This window comes from Mauremys mutica, chromosome 2, assembly GCF_020497125.1.
Source record: "Mauremys mutica isolate MM-2020 ecotype Southern chromosome 2, ASM2049712v1, whole genome shotgun sequence".
In the NCBI taxonomy this organism is placed as follows: Eukaryota; Metazoa; Chordata; order Testudines; family Geoemydidae; genus Mauremys; species Mauremys mutica.
The window spans coordinates 23,225,989-23,235,963 of record NC_059073.1 but is presented as its reverse complement, the minus strand read 5'-3'; the positions used below and the strand labels follow the sequence as shown (position 1 = coordinate 23,235,963).

The following is a 9,975-nucleotide window of genomic DNA, read 5'->3' as shown; positions in this document are numbered from 1 at the left end:
CTTGCTGGCAAGAATACTGTGGGAGACTGTATCAAAAGCTTTGCTAAAGTCCAGAAATAGCACATCCACTGCTTTCCCCTCATCCACAATTAACAGTGGTTGTCCAGCAAAACAAAGATCACACACACATTCATGGCTATATTCTCTCTTTCATTAAAGCCCTGGTGAAAGCTCCTGATACTGACTGTTTATCCCAAAGCTCATCTTCTTCTTTAAGCTTCTTGTGTTGCTTGCTTTTTATTCTGTCAACGTGAGTACTGACCTCAATGCTGCCGTACTTGCAGCGCAATGCATCCTCTTCACTCCTATCTTTATTTGTCTTGAAAAGTTCTAAGCACTGATGTTCTTGTTGGTATTCAGGCATAGATTTGTGTTTTCATCCCATGTTTACCTTTTTACCTTATCTTTATCTGTGGAGGATTGATTAAATTCAGTGCCACACTAAACAGATGCAAAGAAATAGGCAGGCAGCATCTCCTTGTGAGCCAATCATAGCGTGATATTCACATTCTTTGATTTTTCTGACCTCTGATGTGCGTGTGTTCTGTATTTTACAGTGCGAGACTGCTTCAATCTCAGAGCTTCAGGACACAACAATCGCGTAAAGTGTTAGTGTTTAACAAAAATAAATACCCCAAAATATTGAATGGCTTGAGAAATGGGTGTAAATCAGTAAAATCTGAACTCCTTTAATTAAAAAACCTGGTAACTTATCAGTGAATATCAGTAAAAACTGAAAACACAGAACACTACTTTTAAGTCAAAGCTTCTGGGGTGGTTCCCCCAAAAATTGGGAGTTCCTGCTTCCTGGAGAATGGTGAGACTGGTCCTCGGGTTCAGGAAACACTCCTCGTTGGAGAGCCCGGCTCCCCACTGCTGACTTCCTCCATTATGGTCACTAGTGCCAAAGAACCGTGCTCTGGGTCAGTGCCGTAACAAGGGTGAGGCTAGTGAGCCGCTTGCCTCCAGTGCGCAAAGTGGAGGGGCGCAGCTCTACCGCGATCAGCAGCTCTTCGGCAGCAGCTCTACCGCCACTGCTTCTTCCGCGGCAATTCAGCGGTGGGTCCCTGAGTCCCTCTCCTAGAGAAGGACCCGCTGCCAAATTGCCGCCGAAGAATGAATGAAGTGGCAGCTGCAATTTGGCGGCGGGTCATTCCCGCCGACAGGGACTCAGGGACCCCCCCCCACAAGAGCCTGGAGCTGCCCCTTGCCTCAGGCGCAAAAATTCCTTGTTATGGCTCTGCTCTGGGTGTCCAAAACTGCATAGGCTCTAGTTTCTAGAGAGCTCTTGGCTTGGCTAGCTAGAGGATTGTTGTCTTAGGCTCTGCAGGTGAAGTGGCCTGTCAGTGTCTTCAGTTTATGCAAATGAAAGGGGATGGCTACTTTGAGCAGGTTTGCTTTGATAGGGAGCCTACAGAAGGGGCAGAGTTGAGAGCCAGGATCTGTTCACATGGGGCTTCTTGTAGTGCTCTCTGTCTTTGAAGGCCAAATTGTAGCAACCATTAGTTAGAGGGCAATGCGCTGGAATGGTCTGTGACTGGCAGGGGGTGTTTGTTAAGATTATGCTTTCAGGGATCATTTCTTTATCTGATGAGTGGCTGTGAAAGGTTGGTCTTGTTAACCTTGATGTAGCCTTGTGATGTTTTTTTCTGAGCATGAAAATGGTGGAAAATATTGTTCTGTGGTAGTTGTTTTTTATTGTAGAAGAGTGTTTTCTTCTTTCTCAGAAAAGCAGGAATGAAAAACACAGTCTGGTTGGTTATCTTTAAGTGTGCTTTGCTGGGTATGTGAAAAAGTGCTTGGGTGTGGTTGTGGGGAGCTGTGCTGCTTGTGAGTTTATTGCGCTGAGCCTCTAGTGGTGAAATGCTCTGTCTGTTTTTCTTTTGCTTGTTTTGCTTCATCTTCATAGCTATTTCTGTCCTTCCACTAAGTCTGACAGTTCCTGTCCCAATGGCACTTGTTGATCTCCACACTGAGATGAATTTATGATGCTTCCCTGCTAACATTGCTGGAGCCACTGATACTTGGGACTATTTTGTCTGTTTCCTCCTGGCATTTTGGATATCAGAGGATAGCAGTCAGCATTCTCATCATTCGCTCTCTCTGAGGAGCCTAGAACACGTCACCAACTCTAGATTACACACTGCCGAGTAACTTCCATCTAGGCAAATAGTGATTAGACATTTTGATGGGGTTTATCTGGACTCTGGTCTGGTTCAAAGGCAAGCCTCTGTCTATATATCCTTGCTTTTTTGGAGCAGTTCCCCAGGGTGGGAGGGTTTCCATGCCTCATCACACAACTGCCCATCATGTCTAGCCACTTGGGCTGGGTGAGGGCAGAGGGATGTTGCCTGAATATGCAACATGTATGCCCAAGCTGTTGCTCGATGAGTCGGTGCAGTAGCAGTTTCCAAAAGGCATACCGTGCCAACTTTTCCAAACACTGACCTTAATGAGGGTCATTCCTCAGCGATTCTGAATTAAAGGAAAATGGCCAGCACTTGGCAGGAGCAGGCTGAGTGAGGTATTAGTTAATTAAATTCCTTGTCATTTTTCCTTTCATGAGAATGCTAAATCCAGGGATAAGTTGCTTGGCAACAGCTCTGGCTACTACTATTCTTCCAACCCTTGCTTTTAGGCTTGAGATTAATCGTACTTGAGTATGTAAATCACCAGCTGAGGCCTGGCAGATTTTATGTATTTCTTAGAAAAGAGCCAAACATTAATTGATAATACAATGCACTTTCATTTACGTTTGAATAATAAAGCAATGTGATCATTGTTCAGAGCTCAGCCCTCAGCCAGCTCCGTATACTATTCATGGTTTCAAAATGTAATAAAGATACATACTTAATATCTGTTTTCCAATTAAAGTTTATGGCTGGAGGTTGATGATGGCTGTATTTTTGGCATTTCTTTTTAATTTTCTTCAAATGCTTCCCTGGGAATTCCAGAGGCAGTTTCAAACATAAAGCCATTGAGTGTTTTAAAAAAAGTGATGATGTATTTTGTGGCCGAAATGGTATATATAAACATATGTGGAAATTGTCACATATGGTGGCTAAAGGTAGGCACTTAAATAGATATCTGGGCACCTGAGCCAAAGTAGCTTGGCTTTCCAGTGGTGCTGAGCAGCCACATTTCCCACTGACGCTGATGGGAATTGGATGCACCTTAGCTAAGTAGCTTACTTTTTCAGATGGTTAGCATCTGGGGCTCACAATGTGATTCATTGTGAAAAATGCTAATATCATTCTGGGGTGTATTGACAGGAGTGTTGTATCTTAGGCTGAGGCTACACTTGCACTTCAAAGCGCTAAGTGTAGTCAAAGCGCCAGCGCTGGGAGAGAGCTCTCCCAGCGCTGTCTGTACTCCACCTCCCTGTGGGGAATAATGGACAGCGCTGGGAGCCGCGCTCCCAGCGCTGGGGCTTTGACCACACTGGCACTTTGCAGCGCCGCAATTTGCAGCGCTGGAGAGGGTGTGTTTTCACACCCTGCTGCAGCGCTGCAAATTTGCAAGTGTAGCCATGGCCTTAGACATAGGAGGTAATTGTCCTGCTCTACTCATCACTGGTGAGTACACCGCTGGAGTACTATATCCAGTTCTGGGTGCCATACTTAAGCAAAGATGTAGACAAATTGTTGAGAGTCCAGAGGACAGCAACAAAAATGACAAACGGTTTAGAAAGCCTGACCTATAAGGAAAGGTTCAGTGTTCAGTCTTGAGAAAAGACAACTAGGAGAAGACCTGATAACAGTCTTCAAATATGTTAAGTCTTGGTTATAAAGAAAACTGAGATCAATTTCTGTGTCCACTGAAGGTAGGACAAGAAGTAATAGGCTTAATATTTAGCAAGATTAGATCTAGGTTAGATATTAGGAAAAACTTTCTAACTATAAGAGAAGTTAAGTTTTGGAACAGGCTTCCGAGGAAGGTTGTGAAAACCCCATCACTGGAGGTTTTCAAGAACAGGTTGGACATTCACCTTGCAGGGAAGATCTAGGCTTTCCTGGTCCTGCCTCAGTGCAGGGGACTGGGCTTGATGACTTCTCAAGGTCCCTTCCAGTCCTACATTTCTATGAAGCATCTGTGCCCTCAGTGCATATAGACTGGGGCTCTCAAGGGTTCTGTTGCCTGGTGTTCCAGGACATCCAAGGCATCAGGCCATTCGTGGCTCTTCACAGCATTGCAACCTGCTATGCTATAGGAGAAGAGGCTGCAGTGCTGCTGGAAGAAGGAAGGTAGTTGGGGAAGTGAACAGTGGAATGTAGAAGAGGTATTGAATGATTTAACTGCTTGTTTCCTGATTGGCATTGGTGGACTGTGCTGCCTCACAACCATAGGGCCTGATCCCAAGCCCACTGACATCAATGAAAAGCCCTTAATTTGTAAGCACTGCAGGGCAGGAACAGTCTTTACATTTTCCCATGGACTCAACAGCAACATGTGTGGGGGCTTATCTGTGATAGTTCAGCCCTGCTGGTTAGAAGCTAGTAACACAGACTGAACACTACAATTCTTTTTTTACCCTCTTTTATTCCAATTACCCCCTACACAGTCCTGAATCTTTTTTTTTTAATTGCAATGTCGGTTTTTCTAGAGAAGGACGTTCAATGAGATTCTTAAAAGGAGTTTAACAGGAGGATAGTGTCTCATAACCCCACTGTGAGTTAACTGGAAATGGAGGAATGTATTAACATTTTTATTCACTGCATTTCCCCCTCAATCAAACTGACGTTGTTCCTTCTTCTCCAAGCATTTGGAAATAAAAGGGGAGGCAATTAAAAAGAGCCCTGGCTGAATGCAGCTCCACAGGGCACTATATCCTCGGCCGCTAGCCCTGTGTGCAGCTGTAGTAGCATGGCCTGAATCGCGGCTCCAGGTAATGGGAAGAGAGCAGGCTTGTGGAACCAATGCTGAGTGCCTGCCAGCACAGCTGGCTGCATGAACAGGGGAAAGCATACTGCACCCTTTTAAAGGATGTAGCAATTGACTTCCCGCTTCTCTACAGCACAGCAATCGTGCTCCAGAAGCACTGTGTCTCTGAGGCCCACTGCCTCCTAGTGCTTCCCTTTGGGAGAGAGTGCCTATGTGCACGGTTTTCTATGTATGCCATGCCCCTCACTCAGGGCTATGCTTGGACTCAATCCTTAATGTTACTGACTTGACTTCTGTGCCATATCCTGTGAGCAGTGCTTGTGCATCAATGGACTCTATTGTGGGTAAGTGGCAGGCTGTTCAGGACAGGGGCTAGTAATCTGTTATCTGGGTTGCAAGTCTGGAAAGGAAGCGGTAGGTGGTTTTAAGTCACCTTTGCTATCCCACCACCAGGCTAGTTTCTGGCATAGGTTAGAGCCTGCTCTACTCGACCAAACAGCCTTTAGGGTCCATGAAGGCAGCTGGGCACAGGAAAACCCCATCCACAGCCCTGCTTCCTTGGTCATGCAGTCCTCTAGTAGAGGGGATGGCTCTGAAACCACTACAGAGGAGGCAGGGGGAAAACTCTAGTGGCTAGTTAATCTGTTTTAGGGGTGCTTCCCCCGAACAGGGCAAAAAAGTCCTAATGTCCCAGGGTATCAGGTCTTTATCTGCACTTTGTTCTGGGCCTAGCAAGGTTTTGCATCTTTAACGTTAATAATGAACAAAGTTGCAGCAGCCTAACTTGCCCCACTCTACAAACTGACTTCCAGAATCCAAGAGCAGCAAGTGTCAGACTCTCCAGCAGTGCCCTGCCTCAGAGCCCAGTAGGATGGCCCCTAGGGTAGGGAGTTTTCGAGAGGAAGGTGTGATGTTATTCCCATTCTTTTCAAACCTCCTAGATACTTTAAAATTCATGCTTCTGTTACAGAACAGCTGAGTTTTAGATTTGCCTAGTCTATTCCCCTTTTCTCTCTATGCAGATGCTGCCAGCCTCCTGCTTTCTTTTGCTCAATTTCTCCAATTTCTGCATAAGCCCTTTAATTACATTTTTGGAGGTTTCAGTGCTTCTTCCCTTATTAGTACTTTCAAATCCCAAATTTAATCTGTTAGATCGTTCATTTCATTTGCAAGCACACTCATCCTTTTTGTCTCTCTCCTCAACCAGATCTTTATGCTTTGAGCTTTCCTTTCTTCTCTTCAGTACTGCTGTGTAGCTGGCATTCCCCCGTGAGTTCTTTCTCATGAGTCTATTGTTTCTGCCAGAACATTGTTTGGATGAAATCTGCCCCATCTGTATAGGCTTTATGTACCTCAAAATGACACTAATATGCCACAAAAGTAAAAGCCTCTCTTTATATCAGCTCTCCATCCATACATTCAAGTTACTATTGTGTCTTGGCCTTGTTTTCTCCTGAACAAGTCATGGGTAATAATGAAGAGGAACAATTGCAAAGGTTGTCCCGACCCTTCTTCCCTATGCTTTACATTTGCTTCCTGTAATTCCTGGTCAAAAATAGCTCAGTTTTGATAACCTTTGATAACTTTGCGGCACACTGCAAGACATGTTGTCTTAGGAGGAAAGCAAATATTGTTGCAGGTGATGTTTAAAGAAAAAAAGCGGGGGGATTTGGTGTATTTTTGTGCTACTCAGGTATTGCTGTATTTTAATACCCTAAAGAGTTGCTGCTGCTTTTTTTGATTTGTTGGGCCTTATTCTCATTTGCTGTAAGAAGGCCACCACTCTGGCAGGGTCTTTGTGTGAATGAAATTCTAGCCCATTGTGGTTTGAAAGTATGTATCAGAGGCCTGGTGTGTTCAGTTAGGAGCTTCTTGTTACTGCTATGTTATAAATCTAAAGAATAAATTCACTTATTTTTTTAAATGTAGAAAACTTATAAACACCTCTTCCTCCTCATCTGTTTGTTTAACCAACATGGAGAATGGAATAAAGAAGAAAAGGGAATTTGGGAAAATATTTTTGCATTCAGGAAGAGATTAGAAAAGAGCAAATGCAAAAGAGAAGAGGATTCAATTGGGTTCAATATGTAACACAATCACATGCTGAAACCCTTGCTTATCCCACTGCAGATGAGACTGTTTATTTTAGAGGGGAAACAGGTTAGATGGGACATAAGGGTGCATAGGATGTTCAGAACAGTGACTGGAATATAGTAGATCTGGGACTTCAATTCGCTCTCTTTTATTAGGGGAACAAAGGGACAGCCAATACAAATGAAAGGCCGCAAATTTAAAACTAAAAAGATATTTTTTCATTCAATCCACAATTAGCCTGTGGAACATATTGCCATGAAATAATGATGAGACCAAAGGTGTAGCAGGATTCGGGGAACCAGGCATTTATATGGATAGTGAAAACAGCCAGACTTAAAGCAGTAAGACTTTTTTTTTAAAGGGGGAGGGATATAAACCTCAGGTTTCAGGGCACAAGACGACCTCTGAGTCAGCGGTTCTCAAAGTTTTCCATCCTGGAAAGACCCTCTTAGTCACCTCCTATTTAGCAATATGGTGGGGAGGCAGTGTGGTTGCAACCCCCAACACCTGTTTGTGAGCCCCCCAGGCTATGAAAAATCTTTCTCTTTGAGGAGTGTATGAAGCATTGGCTTTTATATTTACACATGTCAAGAGTCTACTTTCAAAGAGGCAGCTGTACATTCCATCCTCTGCAGTGCACCATCATATTATTTAAGATCTCTGCTGCAGCTTTAGGTTGCTCCTTCACTGAGTTTTAAACCTCTGCTGTCCAGCGGCTCCGTGTCGTAAAGTGAGGGATTCAGTGTGTAGTTCTTGTCTCTGGATACAGATGCTTAAAGTATTCAAAGTCAGTATGAAAGGTTCAGTGGTAAGTCTGAAAGATATGTTACCAGAATAAATGGTACAGCCATGCAGGGAATGAGATGCATCTGACTGACAGATGATCTTTTATATATATATGAAAAAAATGCTCAGCAATCATAGATTATTTGTCTGCAATTTTTCCATCATTTCTCACAAGTAATTGTTAGCATTATTTGACATCCATCTTCCAATTTGCTGCAGTGATGGACTCCAGCCTGCCAAGCAGAGGGATGAAATCCTGCTTATCTCTGTTTTCTTATTTTCCCTCTGAATAAAACCCTGCTACATACAAGTGTCTTGGACAGAGAACTACTTGTTATACCAAGGCACTTCCTGGTCTTTCAGCATTCAATTTCTTGATGTACCCCAACACTCAAGTTTTTCTTGTGTTCTGTCAAGCAATGGAGATGAAGGCAACACACCAGGACTTGCTTACTGGTTCATGCCTCATATTTAATTGCTTAAATTGTTCACTGTGTGCTATATTTAGTTCCTAACTATTTATCAAAACTGAGTTTCAGTTGGTTAATCTACAAAAAATCAGGAGGTTTTGTGGCTGGGTGAAGATGAAAAGATTCTGAGGTACTTATCTGGACTTATTTATCCAAGTCATTTTGTTTTGGAGATTGGGATGGAAGACTGTTGTATCTAATACTAGCTGAATACAGCTATAGTTTGTAAATTTGGTATACACTTGAGAACAATGGAAGGGGCTTAGGAAATAAGGCAGGATGTTCTCAGATACAGCAATGAAGGCCATAAATACCTAGGCAAGTAAATAGAAAGAGAAGAAAGAGTGAAACAAAAGTTAAATCTCTTGCCTTTATTTGAATAAAGAATCCAGTTTAATATTGCTCACTGCTTGACTACTACAGTCAAAATTATAACAAGATTTCCTAATCTCATTAAAAGCCTGATCTTTCCAGCACTTCCTGGTTCTGACGAGGTTAGACACAACCTCACAGAAAGGTCTTCCTATTAAAACCATGAAGGAAATAAACAAATAAAAATAAATCAAACTGTTTTGAACCACCACCCCCCTCCAAATAAGCAGGGATTCGGTTGTGTTCATTTCTGGAGAATGGCTGACTGATTTTAACTCTGTCCAAACTGGCTGACCCATGCACAGTGTGGTTATATGCAGAGAGCTGACTAACAAGAACAGCTAGTGACTACCTGTGGTGGGTTACATTCACCACTGGAGCACCCCTTTGCCATCCAGTCTTGGTGCTGCCATTCTCTTTGGCTACCAGCACCTCCCTCAAGTTATCAGCTGGCCTCTGGGGGTCTGTGGCTCAGCCAAACAACTGGGTCACATACTCCAAAAGCCATTCCAGGGCATAACAAACTCAAAGAAAAAAAATTAGAAACAGTTCCTCGCCCTTCAGGGCCAATTATAAACAAGATAGGATCTTCCCCTTTCTGGGTTAAATTCCCTCTCTGGGATTGAATCAGCAGGGTTCCTTCTTAATCCTTGCCACCAATAGTGGCCAGTAATTGGCACTTTGTTGGCTCCAGCTAGGAAATGACTTGCTGTCCGCAGGCAAATCCTTTTTATTTTTATTGGGTCTTGCTTGACTGTTGCTGGTCCCCATCCCTTCTGGCTGCTGGACGACCAGAACTTGCTGGTTTCCAAAATGGCTGCTCTTTTCTTCACCAATAACTCTTTTAACTGTTTTTTTGGGAGGGATGCAGCAGAGCAGCAAGGCCTCTGTTAGATTGCCACGAGAGCCTGGTACACTCAGTCACACTGCCCATGTCGTCTCTGTTGACAAATATTAAGATTTATGTCATTGTTGCTACCATATAACTAGCCCTTATCAACAAAAACAAGACTTGCCTTAATTCTGCAGAAATAGCAGATTATCGGTAGTGAGTGAAATTGCTTAAAAATATTAACCCCCAAGTCGACTCAAAACTATTTCCCATTTCTAGGTTCTGAATGTTGTTTATCACCACTGTATATGTATGAATTTCCACAGATCCCTGATGAATATCTACTGTTGCTGCTCTGTTACCCCTTGCATCCTTCAGATTCTCAGATATTCATGGACCTCATGGGATCTGTGGATTCAGAGAGCAGAACTCCAGCTTCTGGTCTGGTAGGGCAGACTCCACTGTGTGCACTTGTGTACATGGGTTACACAAGTTTCAGGGCACCAGTGAATTGGTCCCATTTTGTTTTTTTCCCCCTTT

At 43.5% G+C, this 9,975-nt stretch overlaps 1 pseudogene; it reads left to right on the top strand.

Moving 5' to 3' along the window:
• The first annotated feature begins 1,556 nt into the window (after window positions 1–1,556).
• On the top strand, window positions 1,557–1,760 carry LOC123365448 (annotated as a pseudogene).
• The last annotated feature ends 8,215 nt before the right edge of the window (window positions 1,761–9,975 follow it).